The sequence below is a fragment of the Corapipo altera genome, unplaced genomic scaffold (genome assembly GCF_003945725.1).
Source record: "Corapipo altera isolate COAL_440 unplaced genomic scaffold, ASM394572v1 0, whole genome shotgun sequence".
NCBI classification, from domain to species: domain Eukaryota; kingdom Metazoa; phylum Chordata; class Aves; order Passeriformes; family Pipridae; genus Corapipo; species Corapipo altera.
Window position 1 is genome coordinate 71,054,735 of NW_020884872.1, and position 26,528 is coordinate 71,081,262.

Consider the following 26,528-nt stretch of genomic DNA (forward strand, 5'->3'; position numbering starts at 1 on the left):
CCCCCCGCCGCCCCCGGCGCCGCGCTGCCGATCAGGCGAGCGGCGGGGACACCCCGGTCCCGGGCTCCGCCGCGTCCCGCCCCGGCCCCGCTGCCATAGGCTGCGGGCAGCCCGGCCCCGCGCCCGGGGCCGCGGCCGGACTGGCGGAACGCCGCTGTCACTTGGGCCGCGCCGCTGCCCGCGGCGAGGGGCGGAGGCGGGAGCACTGGCCCGGCTCGGCCCGGCCCGGTGGAGACACGCTCCCCAAGTGCTGCTGCCCAGAGTTTGCCTCCCGTAAGGCGGGGCCGCCGCGGCTGAGGAGGAGAGCGCGGCGCCGAGCCGGCGGCGGTGAGTAACTTCCTTGCCCCGCCGCGGCGCCGGGCGGCTCAGCCCCGCTCAGCCCCCTCCGCGGCGGCGGCGGCGCTGGGGGTCCCCGCGGGGGTGGCGGGGCCGGACTGAGCCGCTCTGAGGGGGCAACAAGTCCGGCAGAGGGGCCAGGGCCCGGGGCAGCCGCGCGGGGTTGAGGTGGGAGCTCGGGAGCTGCGTCCCCGCCCTGGAGCCCCCGCCTCGGCGGCGGGGCTCAGCCTGGTGGCGTTGCCCCTCTTGCGAGGCTGAGTGGTAGGCTCGGGGGCTGGCGACCCGCCCGGGAAGCACCTGGTTCTGGGGTCCCCCGATACACCTATGCTGTTCTCTCGCGTGGCTCTACTAAAGAAGCTGCTGCCTGGAAAGGAGTCAGATTACTGCGTGCGGGGGAGGCAGAGGAACAGCTGCGAGCGAACCCCTGCTGCAGGAGCGGGTTTCAGGTTGTGTGTTTTACAGCTGCGCCAGAGGAACTCGGGGCTGGCTGCGAAATGCCGCTGGAGCCCGTGTGGTTGGCAGCTATTTCCGAACGTCGGCTCCAACCCTCGATGCTCTGACCCACACTCCCCGTTTATCTCCCTCATTTGTTAGCTCTTATTGCTGAAAACGTGGTTAGAAAACTTTAAACCTCGTGTCTTCTATGCTTTAACAGGGCATACTTTAAAATTATCACTGCTTTTGACGGAACATTAGTACTTCGCCAAGTAATTGAGAAAACAGTTGCTGGAGCTGTGGTAGTGGCGGATCTAGCAGCCCCTGGTGACTTTTCTTACCGTGTTCCTAATGCATAGTGCTGATTGTTTACTTCCGTAGAAATCCACTGTTAAGTACGTCCGAGCTTCCTTTAATTCCTCTTTTAATTACATGATATCGGGGTTTGTTTTTTGTCTCTGACCGTGAAGTTAAAAAAAAAATGTCTGTTAGGGATTAGCTTTGGGCTACATTTGATAGTCTTCGGAAGTAAATTTCAAATCATAAATGCTTTTGAGCATCTGTTCAAGAGAGAAACTGTTCTGAGCTAGACTCTCATTAAATAAACACTTTGAATTACTGATTTCATTTTTTATTCCTCTACCCAATTCTTTCTGGCTTTGCAATGCTTTATTGTAAGCTGCAATCCAGCAGCAGATCAAGGAGGCTTAGGAAGAAACATCAGATGGTTTTGGTTAGTGTCCCTACCACTTGGAAAATAAACATGTTAATACCATATGCTGCCCTAACTTTATTAACACAAGTTTCCTCAAAATGGCAATAAGTTATATCGATGTACTTGCTAGAACCATTAGGACTTAATGAGAGTCCTTCATAATTACTCTTTTTTTTTTTTTTTTGCTAATGATCAGCTCACTGAGTAAGGAATCCTCTTTTCTGAATACAGTACAACTTAAAATTATTTTCTCCAAATTCAGCAGGCTGCAAAGAACACCATTGTACCCAAGTAGATTTCTTTTTTTAATGAAGTTTGTAATATTATTTTTTAAAGTGCTTGTACTGTTACAATTCTAAAATGTGTGGATATTGGGGAAAAAAACCCCAGCATAATTTTAAAATGAGAGTTTAAGTACTGAATTTTTAAACATATTGACTCCTACCTACGCCTTCAGTGACTTCAGCAAGAGAGAGCCCCGGGCCTTGGACTCAGGTCTGAGACTTGCAAATACAGTATGACTTTCTAACACTGGACTCAAATTTTCTGTTACCAAAAAAAGAGCAACTATTTAGGGACAAAACTTTGCAAGAGAAATATAAGCTGGTGATTAAGTGGAAAAGTCCTGTTCTCTTGGGACAGGTTAAAAAATAAGCCTACTAAAAGCTGTCATGCCAAAAATGTTGGCTTTGACATTGCAAGCTTTGGCATTTGCTTGGAGTCTTCTTTCTTGGAAACGCTGACCACCTCAGTGAAACTTTCTTTTTTTGTATCACTGTACATGTACTGAACAGCCTGTCAGCCTCGGTTGTGGTATATATTTATGGGCCTGTATCACTGAAAAACAGCAGAAGTGTGTTAGCTACCAGTTAAAACTATACTTGAAAATATTCCAAAATAACTCGAAAATAATTCCTTCTTCTTTTATCCCATTTTTGTGTACTCTTAAAAAATGCTAATATAGTTGAAAGCAGCTGTGAGGAAGTTGTACAAACAATATCAAAATGAAATGTGTAAAGACATGATGTGTACTAGACATTGAATTAATATAAATTATTGCCTTGGATCAGCAAGATGCCACTTGTTTAAGGAGCTATTAGACATTAGGAATTGTAACTAATAAGAGGACAGGATTCATTCAGTGTTAAAATGCTCCCTGGTGTAAAAGGCACCAGAGGAAGCTGGTTGCCTATTTGATACGGCAGTGGCTTGCCTCTGATATTTGAAAATTCTTTGTTGATTTGCTATGCAGAAGCATTTTAATGTGACACCATTGAATTGCATGCTGCTTAATTGTTTTATTAGGGCAGTGGAGTTGTTTAGAAATTGTAGTGCCTTTTGAGGATGAAAATGTTTTTAAATATCAGTATTAAGTTATGTAATTGTTGGGTCATTCTGTCTACAGAGCAATAAAAAGTAATAATGTTGTGGTTTGTGCTTTTTGGTTTTCTTGGTCCCAATTCTGTAGATGTTTGTGTTTACATATGTTTAATTTTAAACATCCAAGTATTTCTTTTGGAATTAGTGGGTCTGTTCTTAGGCTTAATGTTAAGCCAGCATGTAAATGTTTTCAGGGTCAGGATTTATGTTCACAAAGTTCGTGGGATAAACCTGTCATATGTTTTCATACTGATTGCTCTGTATTCTGCATGAGATAATGATGGTAGCTGACTTCTGCTTCTGAGCTGGGGACTGGTTTATCCACCAGCACGTGTGGAGGTGCCTCCAGCCCTGCCACTGCATTACATGCTGTAGCACTGTTGTATCCGAGCTGACTTCATCTTTGCAATGTGCTTTGCAGTGCTACAGGCACCTCTTTCATTTCTGAAGTACTTTGGTGGTATCAGAGATGTCAATCCTTTATGTTCTTGTAGACGCTTATTTCAGTTGATGTCAGTTGTGGGCTGGAACCGGGGCGAATGTTGTGCTGAGCTGTGCATTGGATGGTGAACACAAAATCTGAAGTGTGCAGTCATTTGATACCAAGTCAGGTAATTTGTGAAAATGCAAGATTTCAAGTTGTTTTGCATTTCTGCAATTTTCCCACTCAAATAATGGGAACTACTTTCATTTTAAAAATGGCAACCTGGGGTAGCATAGCTTAACATTTGCAGTCTCATTTTTGTTTCAAGTAAGCAAGTAGATGTTGCTCTGGGGTTTGGAATGTTGTTAAGAATGTCTAGAATTTTCTTGCTGTTATCACAATAAACCAGACCAAATTGGGTAAGAAAGTAATTGTTAAATTATAAATGAGTCAGATCATTGTTATATAGAAGTCAATTTTTGCCCAGGAAGAGTTGGTTTACTTTGGGATAGAGTGATGGATGTTGTGTTTTGCCTGGCTGTTCTTCCTTCGTTCCACAGAGGAATCATTGAATCATCATAGAATGGTTTGACTAGGAAACGATCTTCCAAATCATCTAGTTCCAGCTCCCATGCCCTGGGCAGGGACACCTTCCCCTAGACCAGGTTGCTGGTCCCCTAGACCAGCTCCTCCAAATAACTCTTCCTCCCATTTTGGAGGAGCTTGGAGGAGGTGATCTTTGAATATTAATAAGCTTTTTTGGGCCCCTCTTCCCTCCATGGCATTATCCCACAATGCTCAAGCAAGCAGATCGCTGAAGAGGCCAGCGTCTGCTCTCCTGAAGCCAAGGGTAGTGACCCTGCTGTGCCCCTTCCTCATTCCCCTGAAGTTCTCAAACTCTGCCATTCCAAGGTCACTGGAGCCAAAGCTGCTCTGGAGCTTCACATTCCCCACCAGCCCCTTTTGTTGGTGAGAACAAGGTCTGGCATAGCATCTCTTCTTGTTGGCCCATCTATCACTTGGAGAAGGAAGTGTTTTTATAATCCATTGGAGAGATGTTACGTGCTTAACCCCTGCTTGATGGGCTGTGCAGAATTTTTGTGAAGAACCCGTGTTCGTAGAACAAAATGCAATGTGATGGAGTATATCCAGCATATGAACTGATCCAGTTTTAAAGTGCTGTAAATGGTAGTAATAAATAGTTCTAGATAATGAAGCAGAAGGAACTATGACTTATTTATCCTTTTTCTAGCAGTAGAGCACAATGGAAAGTGGTACACATTAAAGGAGAACCCACGTGTCTGGGCAAAAAGGAGGAACCCAGTAGCTGCAGAAGGGCAAAGTGGGATCAGGTTTTGGATCTGGTTGCCTGGAGTGGTATAAAACTGTCAGATATTATTCAGCAGAGTGAAGAAAACTGAACGACAGGCTTCCTACTTCTGTATTGTACATTCCTTGCAGTGGGAGTGATTTTGGAGTGTGATATAGACTGTTCCCAAGCCCCTGAGATCACGGTGCCACTACATGTTTCCATGACCTTGTCTGAAGAGGTTGCACAAGTCCAGTGGAAGATGTCGGGATGCCAGTGTTGTGCATTCCCAGGGGCTGGCTGGTTAGCAAACAATTTGAAATAAGCACAGTTTATTATTGGGTTCCAGTCAGTGTTCTTTATGTTGGCACTTTTATGACTCTTACAGTTGTACTCATTGTGTAGATTTTTTTTTTATTATTTTCTTTGCATGCAATTTTTGCTTGAACCCAAGTTCTCTACCACAGAGAACCTCTCTTAATGCAGTGTCATTTTCAAAAATTTTGGTCCCAAAAGGCAAACAATATCAGTGACACAGGATTTTAAGCTCTTACCTTCCTATGACTTTTTTTGTTCTTCAGATTGGTTCTAATCCTCGTTTCTGAGTTCATAGATAGGAAGAAGAAAGCTAGTGCAGCAGAGATTTTTGGCACAACAGAAGCAAATTGAAATTCAAGCAAAAAGCTAATGGAGGCTGACTTGTGTGCTGAAACCAGTTTGTGGGAAATGATTTTTCGTAGTAGCAGTCTTGTGCTTTGACAATCTGTTGTGTTCTGCCACAGGAATGTTGTGTTTGCTTTGAAGGGACCAACCCATGAGGTTTGTTTTTTTTCTGATCAAAAGCAACGTTTCAGAATCCTAGTGTGTCATGATTTTTCTGGCTATCAAGTTTTGGTTGGTATTCCTGAACAAAGTCTTAATTTAAAAAAAAAACAAACCAAAACAACAACTTCTTAGCTGTATCAGTGAGCCACCTTTGTTGGTGCATTTTACTTCATAATGTGACTGTGCTTTTGTCTGCATACCTCATAGTCCCCAGATGAAAGGAGCTGTGTCATACTCTTACGGCAGTAGAACAGAGCCTATAGAGGTATGCCCATGTCATCCAAATCATTGCTTTAATTGACATCACTACCTGCAAAAACTAAACCTCTACAAGGCTCTTAAGCTAACCACATTTTTACTTCGACACAGTTGTTTTTTTCTGCTGCCGTCAGTAATGGCCTGTGCAGAATGGTACCATCCAAGTCCATCCTATAGCTGGATAACCTACATCTAGAGCAAGTCACATTTCAAGGAGGATGCTGGGGACATACTTGTCTGCCTCATGGATAGTGCAATGAATATCAGCAGCAGATTAAATACGTAAATATGGGCTATTAAGTTACCCCTGTGCATTTGGAGGTTAAAAGTTACAGGAAAAAAAACCAGTAAAAACTATCGCCTCTTCATGCAGAAGAGGATTGCTTCTTATTACCTCCAATAGCCCACCCTTTGTCTTCTTGCCTCTTATTGGTTCTGTTCCCCTGCCCTGTATAGTTTTCTCCCTTTTTTTTTTAAATCAAATTGGTTAGCATTTGTTTATAACCAGAGTAAAATAGCTGTAAGTGAAAACTGATCGATGCATCACAAGACCTCATAGATCCTAATGTGTTGTGTAATTGTTCTAGTTGTGTTCAGAGAGTTTGCTATAATCCCCATTCCGATTGTACAGCTCTAACTACCCTTGACACAGTATTTGTGCACCACAGCTGTCATCCAAACCCACAGTGCTCCCCTGGGCTGCCCCAACTGTGAATTGAAGTAACTTGTTTTTTAAACTTCTGAGAAAACTTTTTCAGTGAAGCTTCTTCTGGAGCAGGTTGACGAGGATTTCCTTCTGTCTGGCCTCTTTTTCCTGTTTTTATGTCTTGTTTGCTCAAGAGGGGTTTTCTCATCCATTTATTGTTACTAACACAAGCTAATGGAGGCTCACCCAGTGAATTAGTAAAATAGTTCTGTCCTGCATTTATGTTAATTAAAAATTAGTACAATTAAATTCCTGAACTGTTTTTGCAATTAGTGCATTGCTAATCTGTCATTGCTGCTTCTAAGGAAGATTGAAGGTGTAAAAATCACAGGGTTTCCTGCCTAATATTAAACCAGTACTGAATGCCTTCAGATTTTAGATTTGCTTCTTAACTATTTTAATTCCTTTTAGATGTTAAAGGTAAAGCTAATCTCAATTATGATTAAAATACAGATATTTTTGTGTATTTGTGGATCTGTCATGCATTTCATGCAAATGTCTTAAAAAGACATGTAAGTTAGATCTGTACATACACATTACAAAGCTTCATAAGAATTAAGTGACAACCACCAAATGTATTTCTTTTTGAAATCACTAGTAAAAAAAAATCTGTCTACTTCATCTGGCAAAATAACCGCTCTCCATTCTTGTTACCTGGCTCAGCATGTCTGTTTGCTGTAGATACTTTTATATTCTGTAGCTGGAAGTGACATGAGCTGAATTGGGCTTCCCCAATTCTGTACAACAGAAAATATACCTGTCGTTGTGTATTTATACAGTGTTGGAATGATCCTGTATAAATAATACTTATGGGTTTAGTTGTGTGAAGCATTTTCCCCCCCTTTGAAATCCATTTTGACTGGTAGCTGCTGACTTATATATTGACTGTGGCTCTCCTGCTTTTTGCAGGGAAAATAACTTTGCAGTGAAGCAAAAGTGAAGGTGATTCAGTGGTGGTGAAAAGGAGAATCAGCAGCACATCTTGTCTGAGCACTTGACCTGAGTTGTCTTGCCATGTAAGCAGAAAAAGAGAATCTATGGGAAAATTAACACTAAAGTGAGTGGTAACACAGAATTTTGGGTTACTGGAGTGTGAAATGAAACCGTTAACGGTCCTTTCTTCTGCAGTAAGGGATATGTGCCATTGACTAGAGAAATGTTGTAGAAATGTAACGGTTTCCTAAGTCATATTTTGAAAAGTTTGAAAAGCTGCGAAGCCAGGAAATGGTCAGAAGTGCCGTGCCACTGTGAAGTGGAAGATAATGAATCAAGAACTTTTGGGTACTGCTTGACATGTTACCTCCTACAAACGATCAGAACATATGGATTTCACAACAGCTATCTTTTGTCTTTAAGTAAGTCTCAAGTTTAGTGAAGGCAACTTAATTCACGCAGTGATGTCAACTTTGTGCTGAGATTTATTTATTTTTGCCTCACAGCGTCAGAGAAGAAAGAGTTCTGTTTTAGCTGCAGTACTGATTTTGAGGATAAAGATGTTTTGTTCTGGGGTGTTGATATAGGCGAGGCTGTGTATACCTGAAAACCTGCTAAGCAAGTTAAGTTGAAATGCAGGAGAGAAGGGATTTCACTTGAATGCACTCACGTGTGCTATCCTGTATATACTGTTTTTCAGATGATGTATCACATGCTGAGTCTTACTTAGCCATCCCTATAGCTTGACTGCAGTGGTGACTCCATGGGGTATTTTGTAGGCATGAGAGTCCTTTTGCCGGCTTCTGCTCCCAAGGAAGTCACTCAGTTCAGCACAGCTACGATGGTGTGGTTATAGTAAAGCATCCCTTGTGGCCTTTCTTTGCTGGGGCTGCTTGTACCAGTCTGGTTAGCATTCTACTCGTCATTGATCTTCCTTTACAAATATTTGTGTATATATAAAATTAATTTCTTTATATAAAGAAGTAAAATGGCATAGAAAGGGAAAAAACAAACCCTGTACTTGCTATTTTCTTTCAACAATTCTCTCTTTTTTTTTCCAGACCTTAACTTAGAACTACTTCCAAATTTATCTCTAACATCTAAGCTTTTTTATTGAAGAATGAAGCAGAAATACAGTAGTAAAAAACATAGAAATCTGATCCAGTATGTTTTTACCAATTTAATTATTGTTCAGTTCTGTAGTTTTTACCTTTTTAATTGTGAAGTAACTTTATTCTTCTAGCGCTGGCAGCAGTTACAGCAGTGAGGAGCTTCAATAATGTGTTGTTTAAAGTAGAAGATCTGTACAGATATTATTAATTATCAACATTCATTATAGAAAAGTCATGAACAGTTTATGGGTTTCATTGAGGGGATTTTTATCTGAATTACCACACCAAAAGTTTGGAACACAGTAATTGTGTGATGGAAAAGTAGTAACCTTTATAAGATAAATGGAGTTATTTTCTTGATTTTCCAGCTGATGATTAAAATATGTAAAAAGACATCAGTAAAAGACATTGAAAAACATATGATAGCAAAAGCATAGTCCACAGGCTGTTCTGTCTTCAGTTTTCTGACATAAAATAAGCCTGCTTTTCAAATTTGAAATAAAGTGGAAGCATTTAAAGATGTGGAATAACCAATCATTTAATCAGATATTAGAACTGTATGAAAACATATTTAAATATTTTAAAAATTAATTTAAATATATTGATAAGTCTTTATTAGAAAAAGTGCTTTGCTTTTATGTGAATTGACAAGGATTAGGATTTAATAGTGAATTAATTACTGTTTTCTGTTTGAGGGGGGGAAATATTTTCCCCAAAGATACTGCTTTTAATGCTGCCATCTTTCTTCCCAGATGTTCTCAAATACATTCTACATTGTTTTAAAACAACTCTAATCTCTAATACAATTATCCGTAAACTTCCTTTGTTTACTAAGGGATTTTTTTCAGATTATCAAATCATTATATATACAAATCCTCCTTTTCTTGGTGCATACCATAACTCTCGATTGCATGCCTGAGGCAGTGCCCCAAATGAAACCAACTGACATCAATTATTGATGATTACTTTCTGCCTGCTGGGAGGTGAAATCAAGTCTCCGATCTCAATTCAGGACTTGTTTCAAACGGAGGGTAATGAGAGCGGGTGCAGGGGGACTCCAGAGCAGGTGCACTGATTTGCAGCATAAGCATAGGCACGATGCTTATGAGTATGTGGGATTGAGAAGAGAAAATGGTTGGAGCCAAAGTTTTCGTGTGGTTTCAAAGAATTTGTTCAGTAGTTTCCTAGCAGCCACACATCAAAATGAGAGTGTCTCACTGTGGTAGTATTTCATTGCACTGGAGCCTGGGATAGCACTTAACAGGAGGGGAGAGCCCCTCTGTCCCAGTTCTTCATCCCACCTAAATATGGCCTGATCTGATTCACTCCGACTCCATCAGTCTTCATAAGCTGAAACTGTACTCCTTATTTCTCGTGCACCTGTAACTGTCTTTCAGTGGGGTTTCCTAAGTGTGAGATCAAGCAACCTAACAGAAACTGGAAAACTGGAAGGCAGTGGGTAAGCTAAAACGTGGCATTTCTTAATTTTGTAAATAAGTTTGCAACCTGAGTTATCATATGTTAACATTGCTACATGTAATTTTTGGCACTGTCTTTTTAATGCAACAGTTGCAGCAACTTCATTTTTAGTAAAATCCTTATTGTTTATGAGGTTTGGAAGGAGCTGGCAATACTGCCTGAACTACAAGACAACTTAGAGACAGGGGAAAACTTTATTATCCTATAGGAGAAAATTAATCTGCTTTCTGGAGGACAAAATAATGAGTAAGGATTTGGGTCCAGCCAGGTTTCCCCCACTGCAAATTCTTTCCAATGTTGGCAGCCTCTCATAAGCCTACCTGCCTGGGTCTCCCAGCAAAACATTCACTCTTGGGTGTTTTATTAGTAAGCTGTCTTTAGACTTGCTAAAAAACAGAAAAAAGAAGGGAAACATACATTTTTTTAAGAACCCAGTGTGGAATTTCTTGGGACAGAGCAAGTTGTGCAGGCACATGAGCATTTTTCGTGTTTGAAATTGTCAATCTGTTGTATGGATAAAGGTCAGATGTGAATACAAGAGTATGGCGTTCTCTCATCAGGACTGCTCCTCCATCCTCTGAATTCAGTTCTAACGCCAAATGTCGTAGGGAGGAGTAAGTGAAAGAGGATGCATCTTCGAAGGGCAAATCAGTGCAGTGAGAGCTTCCCTGGTTGTCAAAAGCCTGAGTAAGCAGGTGGGGCTGGCAGCATGCCCTGAAGGTTAATGCGTCGGTCACGAAGCTGGAGGGGGAGGTAAAGCCCTCCCTTCTGCCGGGGTTCTCAAGGAAGATGCCGTGAAAAGGCTTCTGGCTCCTGCGTCTCATTCCGCCTTGGTTGCAGGGAGAAAGAAATGGTAGCTAGGACTGAGAAAATGCAAGGCTAAAAAATAATTAGCCAAAAAATCAGTGTATATAGTATTGGTGGCATTTAGAACCATGTTGGTTTCTTTGGTGGGCTCCAAGCAGCAGCAGGGCCAGTATTTCCTTCCTTTTGCAGCTGAGCTGCCTCAGCGGGCTCAGAGGCTGCTGTCCACCCTCCCAACCACCCCAGCTGCCTGCCACACTCGCTGGGGTTTTATGGTGCCTCTGAGGCTGTTCCTGGATGTCAAGTCTATGCTGGAGAAATACTGCCAAATTTTTTTTAGCGTTAATGCAGGAGAGGTCTAGCTGAGCACAGAGACAGTGATATTGTTAATTTTCCAGGCTGTTGCTATCTTACTCTCAGCTGTCCCTAGGCAGCCTCACCATTTTATGTTTCCTCTCTAATGGTGTGAGCCAGGATGTCATAATATCCAAAACCAAATGTACCAGAAAATACAATAAATTAGAGTTGGGCTAGCAGAGTAATTGAAGAATAAACTGAATTTTAAACAACACAGGATTGTGTTATGAACTGATTGCTATGCACAAAATGCACCGGAGGAGTGTGACTTCATATAGATTTACTATTGATGGCAGCATTTCCTAGATTGCTGCTGGTAGTAAAGAAATGAAAACGATGTGAACTTTTGAATTAGTACCACAACATATTCCAGTGAAGGAGAAGTACCATTCTAGTTACACTGCAAAGTAATTCCAGAAGAAAAATTTTCTCGGTGCTTTATTTATTTGTTTAAGAGGTTTACATGAATTTAGCAATTCTTGAGATTATAAAAGTCACAAAGGGAGTGCACACCTTGGCATGGAAAGAACTAAATTTTCCCTCAACTTTTAATGTAATTATTCTGTAAGAAATTACTTAAGAAATGTAGCAGTAGAGTGGATTCCTCTCAATTCAGAAAATTGAGTTGAAGGATTTTTAGGGTCCTTAAGGAATTTTAAGGTTGTTTGCCAGTAAAGTTTTATGGCAGATAGTCTGCCTATTTATCTTTTAATAAATTTTTCTGGGTCTTATTTCATTAAAAGCAGGTAATGCACATACATAAGACATTTTAAAAATAACCCTCTAGCTGTCATGCTGGTAGAGATGTAGGGACATGGCAGAAGAAGGTGTGGGTTTGTGAGCTACAAGTTACTTCAGCTGAGCCCTGGAAGCTGAGCATCTGTGTTCTCCTGGTCTCTTGAAATGTGAAATGAGATAGTGCTAATGAAAGCCACCCTGAAGATTGCTCATACAACCAGAAACCATGGGAAAGCCTGTGGAAATGCAAGCAATCAGTAGCAGGTACTTGGTAAAATATAACAGATGTTATTTGAGCTGTGTGGGTTGTATGAAAGCGGGTCCTGTGCAGAGGCTGACCTGTCAGTGTTAAAGTAGTCAAACTTTATATGCAGAGAAACCTAAAAAACACTTTGGGCAATATCTTATTTTCTAATCTTTCCAATTTTGAGAATGCGAAGTCAGTTTTGTAAGGATGAGATTTTTGGCAACAGTGATTCAAACTCAAGGCAAGACTCTGCTGCTTCCAAAATTACGTTGTGCGGTGGAAGCAAATGGAAGGGCTGTTCAGTGGTAGAAATCAAACATGAGCCTTCAGTGGCAGGGAGGACAGGAACAGAGAAGAGCAATATTACTGCACTGAAAGAATCTAATTTTGTAGTGATAAGCAGTATGATTTAATTGAGTGCTTTTTAGTTTAAAGGTTTAATGAAATGATATTGTCTATTTTCATTATCGTTGTAAAATTTAAATAAGGTTCTCTACCAGGAATGGTAATGAAATACTTTGATTTTTGAACTTATTTTACTAAATAGTGAAAAAAGATAGTTCTTGTGAGATAACTACTTGAATATATACAGTAAGCTTTAGCATTATTAAACTAACTCAAAGTGCCGTTAAATCCCTTGATTTAAATTATTTCACTGTGCCATGACCTAGTGGAATTAGAAATTAATCTGGAAGATGCAATTAATAAACTACTTATATCCCCCATGTAATACTTAAAATTAATTGTTTTTCTGTATGTATTTTGATCACTTAATAACTTATCTCCTCGCATCTATCCTGTGTCTCCATAGAAGTGGGCTGAGGGATCGCTGGGAGGCAGGAGAGAGGACTGCCAGCTACTTCATGTCCCTCCAGCCTGCCAGGGGAGATAGTGAGGGCCAGGTTCATAAGCTGCAAACCTCCTTGACTCTGGCTCTTCAAACTTGTGTAGCAGTGAACTTGGGAGAATGCTGCTATAAAGGAAAAAAGAATCTTCCTAGCAATAGGGGGGGGAAATAGGCAGCATTTAACCCACTTAAAAAGAAACAAGCAGTTACAGGAATTCGTATAAGAAGGTTTTGAGGAAGGTAATCTTCAAGATCTGATGTTTCTACTTGCTTCAACAGCACGTTCCGATATTTTGTAAGAAATTCAGAGCTCTCCTGTGTTAGTGCTCCTGTTTCTTTCCCTCTGTCCTGCATCCCAGGTGACTTCTGGTGAGTTACAAAGCACTGTTTTTCTTTGAGAGCTTTCCCCAGTGGAGCACAACACTTGTAACAAGAATTTGTACGATTAAGTTTTTTTCTAGCTGTGGTCAGTCTCTTTTCTACTGTTTCTTACCTAGTTAACTTAGCACATGAAATCTGTGTACTGTGGATGGGCTCTTAGTGCAGGTAAGACCACTCAAGAAATTTTGAGTGCAGTTGTTAGGGAGGAGTATGATGGGTAAATGGAGTTCTTGCTGAGAGTTGTGCAGCATGATTTTCTTTCAAAATGTATTTGTGGCATGGAGAAGGTAAGAATTTCTGATAAAGTTTATTGCAATAATAAACGACAGAAACAAGTCAGTTTGTTTTGGAAGCTGCAGACAATTGAATCATATATTACAATTTAAACAATATGTTTTCTATAACATTTAGAAGCAGAAAATCTAAGCCATTTTCACAGGGTGAATGCATCTTGGAAACATGCAGCAGTTATCATGATTAACCATAGGAAGACAGCTCCATGTTCAATCCTGCAGTAAGGTGCCTAAGAGTCCTTCGAGGAAGGTCACCAAAGGGAGTATTAACAAGGAACCCAAAGGTGCTCTAGCTGGGGTATGGGGCACAGGTGGTACTTGGGACCTGCTGGTTTCTGACTTAAATGCACATGCTCACACATGAAAGCTGGAAAGACTTAAAAAAACCCGAGAAGTTTACAAAAAAATAATTAGCGGCAGGTTTGTGGTATTTATTCAGGAGCTCTTCTTTCCTTGTCTATTTGCTAAGTAGACCACAGTGCATAATGCATAAAAGTTAATGGGAAGTTTCATCATTTTATAAAGATGTTTACATATCTGATGGCATCGCTGACAGGCAGCTAGTACAGCTGGGTATGTCTGGTAATGGTTTGCTGCAAACTGAGTAAATATCATAAACACCTAATGATGGGAAACCCTCAGGAGCAGTAAATATGACTAGTTAATACCACTAGGTAAAGATTTCACTGTTGGATGCAAAGCTGCAGAAATGTGTATTTAAATGTGTACACGCAAACTAATCACTTCAGCAAGGTACATTGTATAGTGCTGCTATTGGGATCTGCACTTGATCATACAAATGGAATGCTTTTCCTGTAGTAGGTGACAGGGAACCACTGTTATGTAAGGTCATTAATGTCATTCCACAGCTACTAATAGGGGTGACAGGTGGGATGAGAGATCCTGAGGCCAGCGCACAAGGTAGCCAGATCCATCCTTGTATGCCCTGCTGCTGCAGTGTTGCACTGCTGAGGATCATTTTATGGTATGTTGTTGAATCCTGTAAGGAGAGCCTTGTAGTCTGGCAATCAGCTTTGCAGTGGAGACTTTAATGCTTGAAGAATCTCTTCAGTGTGTCATTTTAAATTATGTATACCCCAAAGCAAGTATAAATCACAGAATACCAGATTGGGAGGGACCTCAAGAATCATCTGGTCCAACCTTTATTGGCAAAAGTACAACTAGATAAGATGGTCCAGCACCCTGTCCAGATGAATCTTAAAAGTGTCTAGAGTTGGGTAATCCACCACTTCTGTGGGGAGATTATTCCAGTGGCTGATTGTGCCTCTTATGTTCAGTCGGAATCTCCGACTTGTACGCCTTGTCTTTTCCACGTGTCTCCTTGTGAAATAGAGTCTCCAGCTTCTTTGTCGCCACTCTTTAAATACTGGAACATGGTGTTAAGGTCTCCCCTAAGCCTTCTTTTCTCAAAGCTGAACAAACCCAGTTCTCTCAGGCTCTCATATGGCAGGCTTTTCACTCCTTTGATCACCTTTCCCCTCTCTGGACCCTCTCCAGCCTCTTCACATATTTTCAGGATGCTTCTAGTGTGTCCATTAGATAGGGAGATGAACAGCTCATAAATTCAGATGTTACTTTGTTTCATGTTCAGTGAAATAGACTATGATGGTTGTAGTGTTGCAACACAAAGGCATTTTGAGTTTCGTGAATGCAAGAAGAAATATTAATTCAATTCAGCTTTATCCCTGAAAAGTCCAATGAAAAAAACAAGGAACATTTATTTTGTTATGTTGTTTTCCTACTTTGGTAAGAGCTGCTTCTCTTCAGCCTTGATAAAGGATGTAGCAGCTGAAAAGAAGCTTTCCTCATGTGAAGAAAAAGGGTGAGAAGTTGCAAAATGAGTTCAGAAGATAGTCAACAGAAGTATTTCATAGGGCTTACAGAGGATCCCTTTTTATGAAAGTGGGAGAACTACAGATATAAACAAAGTCCATACATGAGGCAATAGTTTGTTTGAAGTGGCATACTACTAAAATGTTGGGGTTTTTTCCTTCCAGCTCTTTCGCATTTCTGAAGAGGGCATGGAAAAAGAGGAGTTCATAAAGGTTAAGACCTTTATGATTGTCAGTGACTTTGAGGTTCTTGGGTAAAGGCATTAAATAAGTGGAGTATACAGTGGCTGTATCATGGCCAGTATGTTGTTCTGTCACACTTTACAAAGTTAAAATGTCATGAGTTCAAAATATGTTTCCTCATATTTATGCACAACATAGAACAGCACAATTGCCAGCTAAATAAACAGGACATTTTCCATTATAAGGTGCCATTACCTTTGTGCGTTCTTGTCATTTATGAAATCAGTGGGTGGTTAATTAAATTGCTCCTTCGGACTCTTCTGGAGGCTGTGTATTAATTATATTTTAGTGGTGTTATGCACATTTCTCAACTTTTTAATGAGAGTAAAAGTTGTTTACCGCTTCCTTCAGAAATACATTTTTGGGTTTGGTGTTTGGGTTTTTTTGAGGTTAGTATGATAAGAGGTTTTGTGGTAGGTTTTCTTTCCCATAAAATCTCATTATTCAGCTGATCATTGCAATCATGTAGCATGCTTAGTTGAAATGAAATCTTAAAATGTTAAATTTCCTGTTGCAAAGTGCTACTAAAACTGTAGTCTGTGTGTTAAACCCAATGTTGTTGAAGGGAATAGGTTGATCACTCAGGAGGAGAACATTCTTCCTTTAGCTACTCAGGTCTTTTGAAGACATGGCTCCTGAAGGCATTTTTGGGGCTCACATAGTGAGTTCTGGTTCAGCCTGTTGGCTGTGCTCCTCTGCTTTCACAGTAGTAGAAACAGTACTGGTGTTTGGGATTTCAGAGGGAGCCGTGTGACAGCAGGGCTGGTCTGGGGGGCAGCTTCCATGTGCCAGAGTAAGGGCTCTGTTTACACTCCCTTCCTTTGCTGTGTGACTTTTGACATGCTGTTCATACAGCTAAAATCCTCATGTTAAACATTTTGGTATCTTAGTAAATGCCATTTATAGCCATGACTTCATTTTAGCTAATGACATGTGCATGCTAAAGGAAACCCTCTGTCAGCATCCCTGACAGAGGAATGCTGTAGCCAAGATAGGTTTTATATTGGTTCTCTGTCTGAAATGGTGTATTGCAGGTAAATGTAAAAACTCAAAGAAAATGCCCCTAACCTAGCATAAATATCATTGACATTGTTGTTTTAGTGCTGTTGGAAATGTCTCTAGCAGAGGTGAAAAATTTCCAAGTGTTCTCTGTTTTTGAGATACCATTACAGGTTTTATTTAGTGGAAAGGAGCAGAATGGGCCTCACTTCTGAGTGGACAATTTATTTAACTGTTCTGGTGGTTTCCCCAGAGTGATATCTCATCTAGGCCATGCAGCTCTCCTATGAACTAGAAGGACATCAGTCCTCTTCATTATACTTTTTATCCAAGCGTGTTTAAGACCATGCCAAGCCAAGAAAGTCAAGAAAAACAATTTTGGTAGTTTTTCATATGGGTAATTTACTTTGCAGTCATATTTTCTCAAGTGGAGAGTGGTATAAAGACCACCACGACATCTTCTGAAGCATCCACTGAGACTTCAAACTGAAGCCCTCCCCGCTGGAGCATACTTGTCTACTGCTGATTTACTCTGGTGTTTGCAAATTTGGGTGGGGTTTTTTTGAGCCACTTCATGGAGCTAAGTGAAGGGAGAGGATGGTCTCAGGAGGGATATGGTGGTTATCACATTTCGGTGGCTGTAGATGCTCCTGTATATCATTTGTATTATCTCAAATATAAGGGGAAAGTCATACTAAAGTATTCAATTTGCAAGCGGTGTTATTGAAATCCAGTATACTGGACTTTATAAAAGCTGCTGTGAAAGATAGTAGTTTGTGAGTCTGCAAATATGCAGTGTATCTAGTATTCGAAAAGCCAGGATCTTAGTTAATTTGAAAGATAAACAATACTCTTTTTTCTCCTCCTTTTTTAATTGACAAAAGTAGAGCAATTTCAGGATATAAAACTGACTTTCTTTACTGAATACGGCTGCAGTATTGAGATACTGAATTATAAAACTATACAGAAATTGAGGTTTTTTTGAGAAAGTATGTGCAGTTTTGAGAACAGTTTCAAGATTTCACTTTCATTTCCTTTTTTCAAAAAACCAGAATTTTCTTAAATAGAGGAGTAGAAGAAAGAAAAAGAATGTTATATAATCCAATTTGTTGTTTTTCTTGCAAACATTGTGTTCCTTTACATAATATTTATAGCGTACAGCACATAGAGAGCACAACAGAGGCTTGAAACCTCCTGTATGTGTTGTGAAACCACAATATACATGGAGTTACTTTAAGTATTCCTGCATGTGTGATGCCCACGCACACTCACCGAGTGTGCTTACAAAACTGTGATGTGCAAGATGTAGTAGCAGTGTTTCATTATGCATTCATGAGGAATTGCTGGCGACATTTTAGCTTGCAGTTAATATTAGGTTTAGGATTTGAAAAGGACACAGTGTAAGAGAGTGCTTGCAGATCCTTTACCCTGGCTTCTGCCCTGGCTAGTGTTTCCTGAGCCACAGCTATTAGGACTTCACTCATATTTGGGTGAGGTTAGATGATTAGTTTATTGCTTTAAGTAAATCAAACCCCAAGAGCTGCTTGGTGATTATGAGAGGAACTGGTTCTGTTTTAATTACCCACTGGTGAATTAATTTGTGTATACCAACATGCCAACAACCTTTTTCCTTGAAGTTCTCTGTGATGTGATATCCCCTCCTCCAGGAGGCCAACAGTATATTCTTTTCCTTTATGCTGGGCAGGTATGCTGTGCTCCTTTCTCACCTCCACTGGGATGGAAGGGTAAGAAATGCAGACCAAAAAGGTGAGGAAGAGAAGGAGCTGTCATGGTCTGTTGCAGGTTTTGTAATAGAACCTGGGTGCTGGCTGTCAAGGAATTGTACCAGGATGTTTCTGGGGCTCTGCTCGGCATTTTAAGGCTGCTCCTCTTGAGAGTCTGGGCACTGGGTGCTTAACTGCAGGTTAGACCTTGTGATGAGAATTACAAACAAGCAATGAAGGGATTGCTTTTGATTCAGCTTGTTTCAATTGCATAGGCTATTCAAACATGAAGTGTAAAGTGAGTCTCTTAAATTAGCTGGTTTGTGCTTTTGTTTAATTTTTTTTTTTTAAATTTCTCTTTTGGAGGGTTTTTCCTAAATTGTATGTTGTTTTTGGCAGGCTGAATACAAGGGCTCTTTATGGTGAGTTGCATGAACGTGTGTGAATTTTTAAAGATTAAAAAAATATATCTTTGTGTGGTTGTAAAAATTCAAGTTTAAAAACACCATTTCATGAATTGCATGAGGTATCTTACATAGTATCCTTGTAGTCAGAAGGTGAGAAAGAAGTAGTGAAATACAATGCAACATTTATGCAGATACAAGCAGAGGTCAGCATATGTTCTGGCTGAAATTAAACCAGTGTCCTCCTTTCTCGCAGCTATTTGTATTATTTATAATTGCATGAGATGTGTATTGAGAGGGTGGCTGGGAAATAAGCTCTTAAATACGAAAGCTCTTTGGTCTCCTAGGATACATGTGGAGTAGTGTTTGTACAGTTATCCATAAGGTTTTCCAATGGGCATCCTAGAAACCTTGGTAAACTTCCAGGTAGCCTTCATAACCACCTTGCAAAAAAAGGTTGCTTGTTTTGCTGGGTGCTATGCAACACATGCAGACTTTAAGTAACACAAGTCCTTTGATTAAGATTTTTTTTAAATCAGAAGAGGATGATATACTCCTAAAAATCAGAATGAGAAACTGAAGATCATTCAGACTTTTGTTCCTTCTTTATTTATTAAATCTGTTTGCTTTCAGGACTTGTTGGTGTGTAGGTATTTTGAAATAACTGCACTTAATATTTTCAGCTGGAAATGTTTATCCCAAAGAATATTTCACATTTTGCTGTTTTTCCAGGATTTGAGGAGGGGAAGGAGAGAGGAAAAAAAATGGGAGAGCAAGTGAGGCATCAGATCTGGCTGTTAGGAGGTTTTTTAGTTGAAGATTTGAAATTGTTGGTGAGGTTCACTGGTTCTGTTGGTGTATTTTCTTACCTTAAGCATACTGTGTATCAATGTTTACAATAATTATTTGGAATACAGTTTTATAGCTAGTTCATTGCATGCTCTGGCTGTCAGTTTTTTGGTACTGGGAATCTCTAAGCCAGAGTATCTCCTCGGTTACATTTACAAGTCTGAAGGGAGTCTGGAGGGCAGTGGAAAACTTGGGTCTCCAGGCAGCCAGTGCCTCAGCAGATGTGCTGTTCTCCAAATCTAGCATCCAGAAAGAAAACACCTTTTATTGGATATAGGAAACGTACAGTGATTTATGTTCATGTACTCAGTGGAAAAAAACCCAAGACTCTTTGTAAACCCTTTCTGGTTTATATTCCATTTAGTAGTGAGGATTCACTAAAGCTAAAGCAACACAACATACTCTAACAGCAAAATAAGTATCAGTTCAGAATTTAACTTTATTGAAACCAAATGTTCAATTAAACCGGTCCGTGTGGACAAGCAGTAAATCTGAGTTCATAAATTTCTAGTCTCAAAGTTTACAAAGGGAAATTATACGAATTACTCCCTTTAGCCAAAGTATGCTGTATTATTGCAGAAGCTTTCTAGTGTAACTTCTCAGTTCCATGAAAGGTTTTACCTTTTCTATCTTAAAATTCTTCAGCTGGGATGGCCTTTTCATGACTCCATCCTCCCTATGTCTTTTTATTTATAGTCACTCAACACATGGAGGCAGCCTAGTTGCCTGGGATATTACTTGTTTCTGTGTTCTCATCCCATGTGACTGATATTAAGAGACAGTGTTGCTTGTAGTTGAGTTGCTGCTTTTAAAGTAAAATGTCTCCTTTGAATGAGACTCTCATCGTGTTCTTGTCTGCATTTCTGGTTTTCACATGAAGTACAGGATAAAGGCTTTTAATTACCCTGTCTGTCCTCATCTTGGTTCACTAAATTGAAATTATTAGCTTTTTAACTGTCAAAATCAGTGAAAATCAAGGCTGTTTTTTATTGCAGTATTAAACAGTTCTTTATAGAAGCATAAAAGGTTGGCTTTCTGACACAAGTGTCTGTGTCTAGCTGGAAACTGGTAACTGTAGAGCAGACTGCTATTTGTGGGGTTGATACAGAAGGGACCCTTCTCAGGATTAAGTGTGTATTTCTTTTCTGGGTATTCCTTAGCTTTTTAGTGACTCTGCCAAGTGAAGATGACTTGTGGCATTGTCTTTAAACCCACTAAGCCCTGTTCTTGTGAGCCATTAGATTGCTCTGAACTTGATGGTAAGTTTGAGCTGCTTCTTACAGGATCTGGAGTTTATGAACAGGGACTTCAAAGGTGAACTTCTGAGTAATTTCTTGAATCCCTGTTGCTGATAGGAGCAGAGAAACTTGGAAGTGTGCTATTTCCAAATACTCCATTGCATGGAGCTAACCTGGCCTTACCAACACAGCTGCTGCTGCTTCTGTATGAAAGGTAGGCAGGTGTCTACAGCAGCACTGGTGTTTGTGTGGCATTTCTGGCATCTCATAGTCTCTTTGCACAGCACTGTGCCTTTTTTTTTGTGAAAAAGAAATATATCCCATGGGAATGTGAGTCCTTATCTTGGAGACACCATAATACTTTGGGTTCATTTACACAGCTCCCAGTGCAGCAGGATTGTTGTCTCTGATGGTTTCTGGCTCTTGGACAATATGACAATTAAAAAAAAAAAGTTTATAAAGTTTGAAAAATGTTTTATCTGAGTATCTGGCATAAAACATGTGAAAGTGTTTAGCATAGGTTGGGAGTAAAAAAAGAAGTGCAGAAATAAAAGAGAAATTGAACTTTTTATGTCTATGAACCTAACCTAACTTGTTGAGAAGTGCTTCGTTTGAGAAAATGGGTATTGTGGTTAAGGAATGCAAAGAAGATGGGTACTCCAGAGGGTGAGTTGTCTGCCTCTTAAAGACCTTTTTTCAAAAGCACTGCTGATGAAGTACTATCCTTCAAAGCAAGACTGGTGTTTTAAAAGCTGGCTCCTAGGGGTTGAATGCATAGAATAAATGAGGAAGTGAAAATTGTATCATCCCCCACAGAATCTCAAATGCAAAATATCAGCATGTTGAAAAGAGATTGGACAGGGAGGAGGAGGAGGAAAAGGTTGGCTCTTTCCCAATGTAGCATGCCTCTGTTGGCCTCTGTTGCTGCAACCATTTTGACCATGAATACAGAAGAGTGATGCCTAAAGTTAGGAATCTGAACGGCCTACCTGGTGGGGCTCTTTAGCACATTACTCCTTTCCCACTCTCTTCCCAAAATGTGGTGAATCAGAATTGCCTAGTGACGTGAGTAAATGTCTTGTATATGTTTTGCAAATTTATGATTAAGTATCTAAGAACTGAAATGCATTTTTCTTTCATAATTCTAGGCCTTTTTTTTTTTTCAACAGCTCCGTTTTTGTTTGCTAGATGAGCGTAGCAGTTGGGAGCCCTGATGCCTCCCCACCCTAGCAAACTTCTGAGCTTTCCCCCTGTTTGCTTGTAGCCTTTCTGAGGACTTAAATCTCTTGTATTGAGCAATTTTATTCTAGTTTCTTTCTTGATTTATAGTTCTTTACATGTATTATCTGTTATGTATGATTTCTGCATATGGCTACCAGTTTGATGTTTTACATAGGTGCTGCCACTTTACTTGTCCTTAGTGTCATTTTTTTTTTCTTTGATTTGATTTTAATTTGTACTACTCACTTAGAAGGTAATGGTTTTCAGTTGTCTGCCTTTGTTTAGGAATGTTATTTTTTCTTAAACAAAGAGAACAAGGCCATCAAGGAAAGTGGCCAGAAATGCTGTAACAGCAATTCAGCTCTCCCTCCTCCACATTATTCATTCTGCAAGGGTGAGTTGGGAGATTGCTGCTTAATATTTAGCCCCTGTCACTCATGTGAGAATACATACCAGGACCTCTTGGCCTGCTGTGTGTGTGCTGCTGTGCATCTTTGCCAGCATTTTCACTTGAATCTTAAAGAACTGTTTTCCAACAGTGTTCCCACTGAAGTAGTTTCTTTCTGAGAGCAGTAACAGGATTCAAGGGACATGCTGTAGCAGCCAAATGTTGCACCTCAGGCGGATAAATAGCTGCACTGTAAAAGCTTCCCTATGTAATAGGTGGTGAAATTCTATTTTTATTTATATACATTTGCGTGTGTATTTAACATGCAGTTAGACAAACTTATGGAGAAAGTATTTGAAATAAACAGCTGGCAAACTTGGTTAGGGGATAGAGAAGTGTTTTAGGAAAAATATTTTTTTTTTCGTTCAGCAAATGTTGTCTCCACTCGTTCTTGGTGGCTGTGTAATTACAAGGGCTGAAGTGGAGAATTTATGATTCCTATAGTGGGACTAAAAAGCAGGCTTTGCTCCATGTTTTTTGTCTCTGTCAAATATGTATAACCAGACTTGATTTTACATAGTCAACTCAACATCCACTTCCCTCTCTGAATCCTGTCTGGAGGCCCCAGATCAAGCACTAGTCTACTGTGTATGTAAATATCTGTTTACATACAAAGTATTTAAATGGTTTTTATTTAAGATAATATTTGTGTATTTTAAGACTACAACTTCTAGATGTAACATGTTCTTGTTATGTAAATTCTGATAATGTGTGGAGCCATACATTTTCAATATCTCTACAGAGTACATCTGTTGAGGTATGACAGGCAACATAAGCAGAAAGTCTCAATTCAGAGGTTTTGTTTTCTGAAAAGCATCCTGCAAAATAGTATGGGAGTATTTTGTACAAATATAAAAGAGCATGAGGACAAGTCACGGTCTGCCTTTTCTGTGTGCCCAAAGCTGGGTCAGTCAGCTTTTTACACATACCAGAAAGAAAGTTCTCCCTGGAAATTAGGTGGAAATTAAGTTATGTACAGCAGCAGAGTTAAGTTTCTTCAACAGATTTAATAGGGAGAGGCACAGCCATCCCCCTAAAGCATTAAGAATCAAAGAACTTGCCTTTATCATGGAGTTAATTCAAGTGACAGCTAGTGCATGGGATCCTAATGTCATTCCCAGGCACGAATAGGGACTGCTCAGGCGTGGCAGTGCTTTTGGGATGAGCCACCTGCTTGCCGAGGAATGGCCAGAGCCAGCCCAGCTTTCCCTGATCCCTGGTTGTGCTGGGCTGCAGACCAAGAAGGGTGGTTGTAGAGGTGAGCCCGTCACTGCCTGCAGTATCCCTGCTCAGGGGCAAGTCATGTCTCCTGCCTAATTTGGCCTGCGTGTAGGTAGTCTGAATTAAATGCTCCTTGACTGTGGGCTTAAAGAAGGCTCTTATTTTCTTCTTTTTTTGAGAGAGAGTCCTAATGTGATGATATTTGTTTTCTTTCATTAGGGAGAAAATAAGCAGTTTAGGCAATTGCCTTAGCTCTCCAAGTGATGCTCCGTAGCTGCTGGGGTTTGGCAGGTTGAGGCTGGAGGCTGAAGCTGCAAGCTTCAGACCAAGTCTAGACCATCCTCTGCACTACTCTCCTGTACTTTCAGCTTTCTTCCTCTGGTCATGAGTTCTCATGTGTTCTTTTCAGCCCATGGGCACTCGCTCCTGCAGAGGACTCTGCCTCCTTTCCTGCAGGACAAGGACAGCATGGGGCTTATCGTTTATCTGAGCTGTCTCTAAACCGAGTCTTCTTGGCTCTGTCTCACACAGATCTTAGAAATGCTTGTTTTGAGAGAGATTGTGGGGTTTTTGTTAGCTTAGTAGGAGGTAGCTTTGTTTCTTTTCGTGATATGGCTAAGCGAAAAAACTGCTTAGTAACAGCATAGTTTACCTTTGAAAATAGCTTTCCACCATCACTCAAGTTGTGGTTGATGGGGGAAACCAGCTGTAACAAGTTATGCAAGGTGGCATATGCCTGAAGGAAGAGATGGGCTGGCGTTTCTCCTTGAAAATAGTTAAGTCCTGCAATTTAACTATTCAGAAAGTTCTTTTATCCCTTACACCCCTCCACCCCCAGCTTCTCTCTGTCATCAAAGCTATTTTGCGATTAATCCCAGTGCTGTCTCCCTGAATTTCCTCCATGCACACCCGTAGGGCTGGGGGCTGGTTATACAGAAGAGCAGAAAAAGGGAACATAGCTCTCAGATTCCTTTAGTTTCTTTGGATCTCTGCTGCTCCTTAAAATCTGAATTAATCAAATCAAATTCTCTCTGTGCATCTCCAGGAGGAAGCTACATTTAATCTAGTTAAGTGTTTTCTGTTCATCCATGAAAGTCCCCTTTTCAGGGCAAAGTGCACAGGGGAGGGCCTTCCAGAAGGTTTAGCATCTTGATGGACAGCTTTCTGCTGCCTTCATATCTCCGAACAGAAAGGGTGGCACATATGGCAAGGGCTGGTGGACAGATTGCACGGCAGAAAATATCCATGGCGGATAAGCAAATGTTTTACTCTTTCTTGCCTTTCTCCTCTGCTCCATCAGTGAGAAGAAAGCTTTACTAATTGTCTCCTTATCGTGGATTTTTGACTCTTGGGGTATTCTCTTTGCTTCCACTGGATATAAAAACCCACCTGTTACAGCAGGTGTAATTAGATACTGCTTTCCTTATTTTTGCACTAGGAAGGAAATTTGTCTTTGGGTCTCCTGGCAGGTAAGAGTGCATTATTTTCACTTTCATTTCATTTTACTTTTTATTTTTTCACTGCTGCAAAAAACTGGAAACAGGTTTAGAAACTTGAAGGAGGTTTCTTGCAGATCTCTTTATATGCTTAGGCCTAAAAGTTGCCAACCTGCTCAGTTGTTGAGAGACCTGGGTGCATCTTGAGTCGCCAGGTGCTTGTCCCATGTTTAGGCGTTCCTGCAGTGTGGTGGCTTCTGACACCAAGTAGGGTTAGCCTCCAGAAAGAGGCACTTTTCTTTCCACTGAGCAGAAAATTTAATTTACTTACAGAAAGGGGATCTTCTCACAAATTGTGAAGACAGCTCCTGCCTCGCTTGTGAAGTGGGATGACAGAGGAGGGAAGTACTTGTGAGCAATACTTCGCCATGCCTGCAGAGGAGAGGGTGCAAGTTCAAGCTCATTCTTCTCCGGCGGGGTTTGTGCTTCCTGCAGACCAGGAGTGGCTCTCATCTGGCTTGGCTTGAGTGTCCTGCTTCCTCCCTTTTCAGCACTAATCTTGTTCAGTTGGAATATGGAAAATTTAATCTGTAGATGTATCTTCGTTAAAGATTCATACTCTTACTTCCTTTTCTTCTATTCTGAGGTGATTTATTAGATGTAACTCTGTATTTGCTACAAAGAATGGATATTTCATTGCAGGGACCTCTGTACAGTCACGGTGCTCATCTTCCCTATCTCATTTGAGACCAATTTGACTAACATAAAGCTGTTTTAATCTCCTGGTCCCAAAATAGAAGCCATTCCATTTGTGCCACGGAAGATGGCTGCAGGATGATCTTTGCATGTTTGAGCAAAACCTTCTGGCCATTTGTTTTATCTTTGGGCACCATATCCCTCTCTTTCCTCCTGTTAAGGATGTCGAGCATCCCTGGGTTTGAGGTTGTGATTTTGGGAGGTGGGAATCATCCATCATCTCTCCTAAGGATGATGGCTAGTCTTGTGCTTCCCTTTGGTGTCCCTGTTCTGTACATCACTTCGTTTCCTGGTGTGATGGTTGCTTGGAACCTCTAAACCTCTGTAGGCAGCCGTGGGGCAGAGAGGGGCAGCACAGACATTTCCTCTGCCGGTCCGTCCGCGTGGCAGCGTCTCACACCCTGATGTACAGCGGGGACCCTTAACGTTGCAATGGTAATTAAAGCCCGTAGCCCCCTAGTTGCCATGGAAACACAGCACTCTACAAATATCAAACACAGCTTACAGTCCTGTTAATTTTCCCAAAAACACTTATTCCTCAGATTTAAGCAGGGTTT

General features: G+C 40.7%; 1 protein-coding gene across 4 annotated transcripts in view; it reads left to right on the forward strand.

Annotated features, from left to right (window-relative positions):
* The first annotated feature begins 93 nt into the window (after positions 1-93).
* The window catches only part of LNX2 (ligand of numb-protein X 2), a 57,501-nt gene continuing 31,066 nt past the window's right edge, over positions 94-26,528 (forward strand). Inside the window, exon 1 of one of the 4 annotated variants that reach the window (XM_027651847.1) lies at positions 94-327. The gene's annotated coding sequence lies outside the window, so the exon portion shown is untranslated. Of the gene's footprint in view, positions 328-7,317; positions 7,405-7,425; positions 7,446-24,895; positions 25,249-26,528 lie in introns of those variants that run through there. The other 3 variants (XM_027651865.1, XM_027651860.1, XM_027651854.1) reach the window with 3 other exon arrangements.